Source organism: Oreochromis niloticus, unplaced genomic scaffold (assembly GCF_001858045.2).
Source record: "Oreochromis niloticus isolate F11D_XX unplaced genomic scaffold, O_niloticus_UMD_NMBU tig00000768_pilon, whole genome shotgun sequence".
Lineage (NCBI taxonomy): Eukaryota > Metazoa > Chordata > Actinopteri > Cichliformes > Cichlidae > Oreochromis > Oreochromis niloticus.
The window spans coordinates 54145-65553 of record NW_020327243.1 but is presented as its reverse complement, the minus strand read 5'-3'; the positions used below and the strand labels follow the sequence as shown (position 1 = coordinate 65553).

General features: G+C 41.5%; 1 long non-coding RNA gene across 1 annotated transcript; it reads right to left on the bottom strand.

The window, feature by feature from the left end:
• Positions 1–6813: 6813 nt before the first annotated feature.
• On the bottom strand, positions 6814–7549 carry LOC112844703 (uncharacterized). The gene is made up of 2 exons (XR_003217440.1): positions 7370–7549; positions 6814–6949 (listed from the first exon to the last, which is right to left on the bottom strand). It is a non-coding gene; the product is annotated as an uncharacterized LOC112844703 (long non-coding RNA).
• Between the last annotated feature and the right edge of the window lie 3860 nt (positions 7550–11409).

Genomic DNA, 11409 nt, shown 5'->3' with positions numbered 1-11409 from the left:
TTCGAAATTGAGGATGAGAGTAAAACAATGATAGTCCAGAAGAGGTCGTTCAAACAATTGATTTTAATGCACGCAGCGTGGAGAGGTGTAAACTGCAAAACAGTTGTACATCTCTACCCAAGATATACTCTAGATTACTTTTATAACATCAGGGTATTTTAACGCCCCTTCTTGCGTTTACAAGCACATAATTTGCATGTACAGAACATTCATGTATTTTAAGAATTCAATGCAAACACAGAGGTTCCTCCTTGTGGCATACTCTTCCGAATATGGTGATGATCTAAGGCCTTTGAGGTCACCTCGGACTGGACATCCTTCTGTCACCTGTAACTAAGCAAACTCAAATACCACAAGAAGCTGAATACATTCAGGCCTTTGCTCAGCTACTATTTTACTGTAACAATATACTCAGCGTATGAGTTTTGATATATATATTTAACTCAATCATTTTAAAGTAGTTATAACTGCACCTGTAATAAACATGTTAATATTTGATTATGATAACCCCTATAATATAACTTATAACATAATGCCAGCAGCTTCAATAAACGCTTTGATGAATGATGATTCATGCAATGATAAGGATGATGGTTATATACAGTTCAGCAGTAAACTAACTTATTTAAATCTTACAATACACTCTCAAAAAAACCCATCACATTTTTGTGAGATCAATAACACTAAATTTAACACACCTGCTCCCCATTCACACCTCAGAGGTGTAACACTAATGAGTCACATGACAATGGGCTAATTGGGCACAATTTGGACATTTTCCCTTACAGGTGTACTCACTTTTGTTGCCAGCAGTTCAGACATTAATAGCTGTATGTTTAATTATTTTAAGGGGACATCAAATTTACACTGTTACCTGTACAACGATTACTTTACATTGTATAAGAATTTCATGTCTTTAGTGTTGTCCCTCTAAAACATATAATAAAATATTTACAAAAATGTCAGGACTGTAGTCACTTCTGTAAAGTACTGTATGTGGAAAATGGAATTTAGACCTTTTTCAACTTCAGAAAGTAAAGCTTTGATACAGAAACATGTCTAAAGTTATTTATAAAACTTTATAAAGCTTTTATCTTCTTATTATCTCTCATTTCTTCCCCCTGTAACTGGTTGAGACTGTGGGTGACCGGATCATTTTCTGTTCCAGATACTGGAGGACAAAATCATCACTTTTGTGAAAAGCGAACTGAAGAAGATCCAGACAGACCTGAGTAAAGATGATCTAGAATGCTTAAAGAGTCAATGCAATGATGAGGATGTAATACAGGGAGAGGATGAAGAGCAGAGTGAGAGCAGCAGAGAAGCATTTCTGAAGGTCACAGTGGACTTCCTGAAGATAATGAATCAGAAGGAACTGGTTGAGCGTCTGCAGAGAAGTGAGAATCATTCTCTAATCATTTACACTTCTAAAATATTAGCTAAGTCTAAAAAATACACAAACATATATTCAAAATATGTCCCCTTGATAAGTCCTTGGTTGATGTATTTTGCCTATTGGGCCATTTAGGAACATCCACTAGAAACCACCAGTGGTATCAGCATGAACTTAAATCCACCCTGAAGAAGAAGTTCCAGTATGTGTTTGAGGGGATCGCTAAAGCAGGAAACCCAACCCTTCTGAATCAGATCTACACAGAGCTCTACATCACAGAGGGAGGGACTGCAGAGGTCAATGATGAACATGAGGTCAGACAGATTGAAACAGCATCCAGGAAACCAGACAGACCAGAAACAACAATCAGACAAGAAGACATCTTTAAAGCCTCACCTGGAAGAGATGAACCAATCAGAACAGTGCTGACAAAGGGAGTGGCTGGCATTGGGAAAACAGTCTTAACACAGAAATACAGCCTGGACTGGGCTGAAGACAAAGCCAACCAGGACATCCAGTTCATATTTCCATTCACTTTCAGAGAGCTGAATGTGCTGAAAGAGGAAAAGTTCAGCTTGGTGGAACTTGTTCATCACTTCTTTACTGAAACCAAAGAAGCAGGAATCTGCAGCTTTGAAGACTTCCAGGTTGTGTTCATCTTTGATGGTCTGGATGAGTGTCGACTTCCTCTGGACTTCCACAAAACTACAATCCTAACTGACCCTAGAAAGTCCACCTCAGTGGATGTGCTGCTGATAAACTTCATCAGGGGGAAACTGCTTCCCTCTGCTCGCCTCTGGATAACCACACGACCTGCAGCAGCCAATCAGATCCCTCCTGACTGTGTTGGCATGGTGACAGAGGTCAGAGGGTTCACTGACCCACAGAAGGAGGAGTACTTCAGGAAGAGATTCAGAGATAAGAAACACATCAGCACAATCATCTCCCACATCAAGGCATCACGGAGCCTCCACATCATGTGCCACATCCCAGTCTTCTGCTGGATCACTGCTACAGTTCTGGAGGATGTGCTGGAAACCAGAGAGGGAGGACAGCTGCCCAAGACCCTGACTGAGATGTACATCCACTTCCTGGTGGTTCAGGCCAAAGTGAAGAAGGTCAAGTATGATGGAGGAGCTGAGACAGATCCACACTGGAGTCCAGAGAGCAGGAAGATGATGGAGTCTCTGGGAAACCTGGCTTTTGATCAGCTGCAGAAAGGAAACCTGATCTTCTATGAATCAGACCTGACAGAGTGTGGCATCGATATCAGAGCAGCCTCAGTGTACTCAGGAGTGTTCACACAGATCTTTAAAGAGGAGAGAGGACTGTACCAGGACAAGGTGTTCTGCTTCATCCATCTGAGTGTTCAGGAGTTTCTGGCTGCTCTTCACGTCCAATCTGCTGGAAGAACAACAAACCACCTCCCAGAAGTCTGAAACAAGAGAATCTGCAGCGATGCACTTCTACCAGAGTGCTGTGAACAAGGCCTTGCAGAGTCCAAATGGACATCTGGACTTGTTCCTCTGCTTCCTCCTGGGTCTTTCATTGAACACCAATCAAGACTTCACGCCCCAAGGACCTCAACAGCTACAGGCCGGTGGCTCTGACATCCCACCTGATGAAGACCCTGGAGCGGCTGGTCCTGGCTCAGCTTCGGCGCCTTGTGAGCTCATCACTGGACCCACTTCAGTTTGCCTATCAGCCTGGCATTGGAGCGGATGATGCCATCATTCACCTCCTACATCGTTCCCTCGCTCACCTGGAGACCGCTGGGAGCACTGTGAGAATCATGTTCTTTGATTTCTCCAGTGCCTTCAACACCATTCTTCCCTCGGTTCTGAAGGACAAGCTGGAGAACTCTGGAGTGGACCATCACCTCACTACCTGGATTTTGGACTACCTCACCGACCGACCACAGTATGTGAGGACTCAGGGCTGTGTGTCGGACAGGGTCGTCTGCAGTACGGGGGCCCCACAGGGAACGGTTCTGGCTCCGTTCCTCTTCACCATCTACACTGCAGACTTCTCCCACAACTCCACCCAGTGCTTCCTGCAGAAGTTCTCTGATGACTCTGCAATAGTCGGCCTGATCACTGATGGGGACGACAAGGAGTACAGAGGACTGACTCAGGACTTTGTGGACTGGTGCCAGCTGAACTACCTCCAGATCAACGCCAGTAAAACCAAGGAGCTGGTGGTAGACTTCCGCAGGCACAAACATCCTCCACTGCAACCACTGAACATCCAAGGTATGGACATCGAGGCTGTGGACAGCTACAGGTACCTTGGTGTTCATCTGAACAACAAACTGGACTGGACTCATAACTCAGACGCCCTCTACAGGAAAGGGCAGAGCAGGCTGTACCTGCTTCGGAGACTCAGGTCGTTTGGAGTGGAGGGCCCACTCCTGAAGACCTTCTATGACTCTGTGGTGGCCTCAGCCATCTTTTATGGTGTGGTCTGCTGGGGGGCAGCATCTCTGCTGGGGACAGGAAGAGACTGAACAGGCTGATCCGAAGGGCCAGCTCTGTTCTAGGATGCCCTCTGGACCCAGTGGAGGTGGTGAGTGACAGGAGAATGGTGGCTAAGCTGTCATCCCTGTTGGACAACATCTCCCACCCCATGCATGAGACTGTGAAGGCACTGAGCAGCTCCTTCAGTGGGAGACTGCGGCACCCACGGTGTGGGACGGAGAGATTTCGCAGGTCTTTCCTCCCCACTGCTGTCAGACTCTACAATAAAGACTTTTGCAGCTGATCAAACACACAAACCCACACATGTGCAATAAGACTGCTATACGTGCAATTCTTCTTCTGACGAAGTTGTGTTTTTGTATTTTCCTACTCAGTTGTATATAGTATTTGTATTTCTATTTTATTCTATTGTATATATTATTCTATTCTATTTTATTCTATTGTATATAGTATTTTATTTTATTTTATTGTATTTTATTGCATTCCAGTGTTTTCTAATTTCTGCTACATAACTTTGCACTTTTGCTGTAACAAAACAAATTTCCCACCTGTGGGACTAATAAAGGCCATCTTATCTTATCTTATCAGACTCTCCTACGAGGTCTGCTGACACAGACAGGAAGTAGCTCACTGACCAATCAGGAAACAGTCCAGTACATCAAGAAGAAGCTCAGTGGGAAACTGTCTGCAGAGAAAAGCATCAATCTGTTCCACTGTCTGAATGAGCTGAATGATCGTTCTCTAGTGGAGGAGATCCAACAGTCCCTGAGGTCAGGAAGTCTCTCCACAGATAAACTGTCTCCTGCTCAGTGGTCAGCTCTGGTCTTCATCTTACTGTCATCAGAAAAAGATCTGGATGTGTTTGACCTGAAGAAATACTCTGCTTCAGAGGAGGCTCTTCTGAGAATGCTGCCAGTGGTCAAAGCCTCCAGCAATGCTCTGTAAGTAAACAGGTTGCCTATACTTTCATTTTTTAAAAATGTTGATCCAAATTGATAACACGCTAGACCAAAACAATTAAAAATAGATGAATAAAGTAATAAATTAATTAAGAATTAAAAGCATAACCGATATAATAGGTTTTTGAAAAAAAACCTATTATTAACCTGACGCTGTGTCAGGTGTTAGTACTTTTTACTTGCTAACTGTTTTCATATTGATAACAGAAAAGATTTTAGTGTTGAAATAATAATCAATATCATCCAAAATGATGGCCATGGCTGTAAGGCTGTAAATACCTTCCTGTAGTGAAAGTGACTTCCTTGTAATTATGAAGACATTCGAGTAACTCATTTCCATCCCAAATCCATTACCGACACACTCCTAGACCTTCTCCAGTTCAGCTACAGAGTCAACTGGTTGGTCAACTATGAAGTTAACATGGCAGTCCATGGAGTCAACAGAAACTTAAGCCAGTCACCTGTTCTCATCTGCAGTTGGTTCACTGACTTCCTGTGTAACAGGTGGCATCATCTGAGACTGGGCAGGAATATGTACTTTCTCCCTGCTCTTCTCCATGGATACCAACAGCTGCATCTCTAGACCCCTCTCTGTCAACCTCTCAAAGTTTGCAGATGACAACACCCTTATCTAGATATCGACCCTGGAGCTCAGTCCAGTGAAAACACTGGTGATGATTGTTGATTTCAGAATGAAAGGATCTCCACCAGACTTTGTCTTTCTGTCTTCTTTTATCAAGAAGGTACGACAGAGGATGTTGCAGACTGGGTGCAATTTGCCTTCCCTGCAAGATCTGAACACCTTCAGAACACTGATATGGGCAAGGAAGATAGCTGTGGTCCCGTCCCACCCCTTTTTGTGTCACTCTGGCAGGATGCTGGGGTCCATCAAAGACTGCAAAATGCACACTGGATTTTTTTCCAAGTACTTTACACACCATGTTCTCATCATTTTGCTCTCCCTTTATTAGGGAGATTATTCTAATATTTTGAGTAGTTATTATAAATATTTTGACTTTCTATTCTGTAAATAACTTTACTATTTGAAAGTTACTGATTCAAAACATCCAACATTATGACCTACAAAAAGCATGTAATCTAATATTTCCTGAATCAAGGCACAGCTCACAAGTACTGAATACCGCCCTGCACCATGCTACCTGAAAAGGGCAAAATAAAGGGAGTGGGCTATTAGAGACGGTGGCTTCAAAGAGGAAGGAGATAAAATGACGTGTTGAAACAAGCCATTTTATTTCCTGCTGATTGAGGTCAAACTGGGCTGCTGTATTAAGGTTCACTCCATAATTTACTGTATGCTGAAATTATAATCACAGATACTCTAATTACAAAAGGGACCAAGTAGTACTTGACTACTACTATTTGTCACTATATCTTTTAGCCCATCACTTAAGTTTTGACAGAATTAATTGTGTTTTTACTAACAATTTTTGGGAATCTTTACATTTTAAGTTATTGATGAGAACATGATAATATATTTTGCCGTGTGTCTATGTTTCACAACTAAAGTGATTAAAATATTGTCTTTCAGACTGAGTGGCTGTAACCTCTCAAACAGAAGTTGTGAACCTCTGGTCTCACTACTTAACTCAGAGTCCTCTACTCTGAGAGAGTTGGACCTGAGTAACAATGACCTCAAGGATTCAGGAATGAAGCTTTTCTCTGCAGGACTGGAAAGACCTCATTGTAGACTGGAAATTCTAAGGTCAGGGTTTAGACTTTTTTATTATTTTTGTTACGTACACAGCTAACCTAATTTGCAACTGATGTGTTCTGTTTTTCTTTTCTTTTCTATTGGAGATGTAATTACTCTCTAAATTATTTCACATTCACAAAAAAACAAAGGCAATTTCATACGTTGGTCTGAGATTTAGGGCTACTGTATTTGTAATATATGTTTGCACTGATTGCCGACCATGCTTCAACTGAGTCGTCCTCGGTCAGAAGGAATGGTACTCCACGGTGACGTAGTTCAAATAACTTTAATAAGGAGGTGGCAGATGACATCAACAGGATGTACAGCTTTGGTGGGGAGGCGATTGCATTACAGCATTCACATGCAGGTAAAGGGAGTGTGAGTGTGTATATGAGTGTGTGGTCATCTGTAAACAGAAGGAACAAATATTTGTATTAACCACTATGGATAGCAGTGTACCGCTTATAAAGTGCTGTGGGTTTCCAGCGTAATGTTATATAATCTGCCATAACCCCATGGCCACTAGGTGGCACCCTAAGACCATAAATGAATTTCTAGTTAGTATATACATTGGCAAACAGGACCTCTACAGATTATAAAGATTCAGATAATAAACATGGTAAATAGTTACATCCACCTACAACCACAATGGTTCACAGTAGGTCATATCTGAAATGAGATATCAGCTGCAACCAAGGCTGCCTGTAGTAGGCCAACAACGTAGCTTAGCGATAGCAACGGGAGTGGCTTCTTACGTAGCCAATTACACAGTGCAGATTGCACAGATAAAGTCAAACAATCATCACTCTCATCTTATAATACTCACATGATAAGCACGCACACAGGGTTAACACACACAGGAATGCAAGGAAAACGTTAATGCTCCGACACCTCCGACACACCTCTCATCTGTGCAGAACTGCGCTGAACACGTTCCCAACCGGAAGTACAGATACCGAGGTGCATCATGGGTAACGTAGTCTAAACAGTTAAAGTGAACAAGCGGACTTTTCATAGTGTTGACCCAACGTCACTCTTGCTCCCATTTTTAACGTTGAAACAATGTCAGGTTTTGATGTTGAATCAATGTTGAAACCTGACATTGATTCAACGTTATATTTTCTAACACTGTTGACATTGAAACAATGTCAGATTCTGATATTGAAACACTGTTGAGCTATGGTATTGCTTTTCCACCTCTTTCGCACAGTTGCTTTTTATTGAAAAAAAACAAAAAAACAAAAAAGGTCAATAGACATGTATCATTTGCAAAATACTTTATTAAAAGACAAAGTTTCCTATTTACATTTCTATGTTTCACGTCACTTTTTATTATTTACTCCGGGATGGGGATGGATGATGTGCGTCCTGCGTGCCACCCGTACGATCTGGATCATATCTGAGCCATTTCTGGACTGCTTGAGCAAAGACCAACTCAGACATAGAGTTCGCCCCTACCTGCTGCACCAGGCCATCTAGGACAAAAATAGACACACACACAAAAAAACAAAGACAAAAAAAGGGAATTAGAGCACATGAATAAGCTCTTGTTAATTGTCTTCAGCAGGGAGAAAGTATGTAAACTCCTAGGCTGATAAACATGAAAGTCACCAGGCGGAAATCAGCAAACTGCCGCATTTGATTCCCAAAGAGCTATAAGCTGAAAATGTGATATGGTGTGCCGTGTATCCTTTAAAAAAGAGAAAAAGAAAAAGAAAACATAGGGCCCTCAGGCTGTATAAAGTGTACAACCCGAGGACAAAACAAGCCGAAGACCAAAGACTCCATCTCCAGATTAACCGGACATGAAAGTCTTGTTATTAAGAAAGACAAAGTAATATAGCAAAAAACAGACATAGGAAATGTGAAACGCACCCAGCACATCAATTGATCCCTTTATTTTTCACTTTAGGCTCATAAAACTACAATAAATGTTAAAACTTACCAAATATGCATCTGCACAGCGCTGTCTCTTTAAATGCCCTTTTTTGCTTTGTCTGGTCCTTGGTTTTTTTTTCCCCTGCCCAGTTGAGTACAGAGGCCAGCTCCTTTGTAATGGCATAAACCATTACACGGCGGACTCGCACCTCCAGTGTGGTCCAGCAGCACCAATCAACGCAAAGCGTCTCACCTATAGACACATTTTATGAGATGGAATTAGCGTGTCTCATGTCTTAAATGTGTATGCAAGTGCTTGTGTGTTTACTTCATGTAATTGATGATAGAAACATGTCATTTAGTTTTCCCTAAAGCCTGATTTTCAAGTCATACAAAGAATAAACCAAAGTATTGGCAGTACAATGTATTTCTATTCCCTTTTGTTGGATATTCATTTGTTAGTTCTTGTAACTGCTAAAAGTGTTTACTAGTTTTTGCCTGTCACATATATTTGTTATACCATGTAAACTGTGAAATTCCAAGATTTTCAAACTTGCCTTGTAATAGTGGCCTCACAGAGTCTCTGGAATCTACAGAAAAAAAAATCACAACAAGATGACATTCAGGAGTATAAATTGTTTTGTTTTTTTTAGATAAGAGTACAATGACATTGTGATGCAGCTTTAAAGCTTTTTAAAAAGCATACCATCTATAGGGAAGACATCAGACTCTGCATGCTGGCGAGATCGCAAAGCTGTGTTGGTTTGTGCCGGAGTGGCGAAAGGTGCCGGGAGCTGGGTGGGGCATTATGATGGTTGTTATCAGTGGGCTGGGGGGCAGACTGCGGAGTGGTGAGGGCTGTTTAGAAAAAGATACATTTTTTAAAGTATTTAAGAATACAGACAACTTTTCCAAAAAGTTTCCTCGTGTCAGACACAGATATGTAAACAGACACTAGACAGTATTTTATTACCTGGTATTTTCACTCGAGGGGCCCGGGGAAACCGTTTTTTTGTAGGCTGCTCGTCCTCTGAGTCCGTATATGTGTACAGGGGATTTGGTCTAAAGAAAAGAAATTAAAAACGGTCTTAAGTAATTGTAAATATGCTTTTGGCATATTGTTTCCTAAAGTTAGTTTGATTTCTAACAACACACACAGGAAACAGAGATGTGCAAGAAGGTGCAGTATACAATGAATTTTTGAAGTGCACAAGTGTACACGGCTTTGCATTTTTAAAAAGTTTACAAACTTCCACTTTTTGGACTATATTATGTGGTGATATTGCAGTATGCAAGCACCACAGATATGTATAAAAGACAAGATCATAAATTCTTAACAATCAAAGATATGTTTGTGAATAAAAAAGTTTTACTTGTGCTTTCTTTTAAGACTGGTCTGAGTTTCAGCTTCGGACTGAAGGTCAGACGTATCACAGCGTTCACGTGGATATCTCTGAAGACTGCGTTCTGCTTCGTGAAATGCGCCTGGAAATACAAACACAATGTACGGCCAGACATACATTACGTGTGGACAAAAGGTGCAAACGTATAGAAAAATCAGCGGTTTCAAAAATACGCTGGTACGTGTGGACGTAGCCTTATTCATTATTTAAGGCACAAACGGAAAGTCATGTACGCGTGCAACGTAAAGTTAGGTGCGCGTACAACGTACAGTCACATGGGCATGCTGCGTGAGCATTCAAACTGAGAGTTTAAAGTTTTCGTGTGCGAATTGAAGCGAGTGCTCTCCAATCATCAAAAGTAACAAAGTCATTGAACACGTTTATACAGTTAACTTTACGTTTATCAATCATATATCACAGATTTAGAATTTTTTGTAGTACTAAGCAACTACAGAGCGAAAGTCTGGGTCAAGCGCCGAAGCGACGGCAAGAAGAAAGGAAACCTCGAAGCGTTAAAGCTAGCTTTGTAAGGGAATATAACAAAGAAATTATGAAACGAAAATGTTTTCTTTGTTGATATACTTTGTTCGCCGTGCAATTTATTTGTTGCCGGATTGTAAGAAGTAGACACAATTTCGGGCTCCCACATTTTGTGGGAGCAACGTAAATAACAGTAAAAAACTCGTTAATGTACAACATTAACGAGTTTTTTACTGTTATTCAAATGCAAACATGGAAATAACGAGTAGGGAAAAAAAAATCATTCATTCTTACCTTATACTAATCGTGGTGCAGGCCAGTGCAGTGCATGAACTGATGCCTTCTCCGGTCAATTCCGCTGAGAGTAAATCAAATGTCCCGCTCTACTGTAGAAGACAATGAATACCTGGGGGGATGTACCAATGTGAGAGGGGTGCTGCGGAATAGTCCAAGTGATCGCTGCTTTAATTTCCCGGTCAACTATACATAAATTGCACGTAGACACGATTTTTTAAAGCTGGTGAACTAGACCAAGTCATTGATAACAAATGAACAATAAATCTACTTTCTCTGGTACTTTATACCCGATCAGTTGCAATGCAATTTAATGCTCAACTACAAATCGATGGTTTTTGATGGTGACCGGAGCCGAATGATCGTCAACTATAAATAGACGTTTTCTCGACGTTGTTGTTGTCACCTGGTCGACTATAAATAGATCAAATATCAATGACAAAAAACAACGGTGAATCAACATCGTTACAACGTCTCTACAGTAAGACCGTCGGTTTACCACAGTATTTCAATGTTGTTACAACATTGGCATTTCAACCCCGACCATATACGACGGTTCGGATGAAAAATCAACATAGATTCAATGTCGTCTTGCTATCTGGGCAGTGAAGTGTAAACACATGGATGGTTGTTTTGTGTGTCTGCAGTCTGTCAGGCTGTCTGATCACAGAGGAAGGCTGTACTTCTCTGGCTTCAGCTCTGAGCTCCAACCCCTCCCATCTGAGAGAGCTGGACCTGAGCTACAATCATCCAGGAGACTCAGGAATGAAGCTGCTGTCAGCTGGACTGAAGGATCCAGGCTGGAGACTGG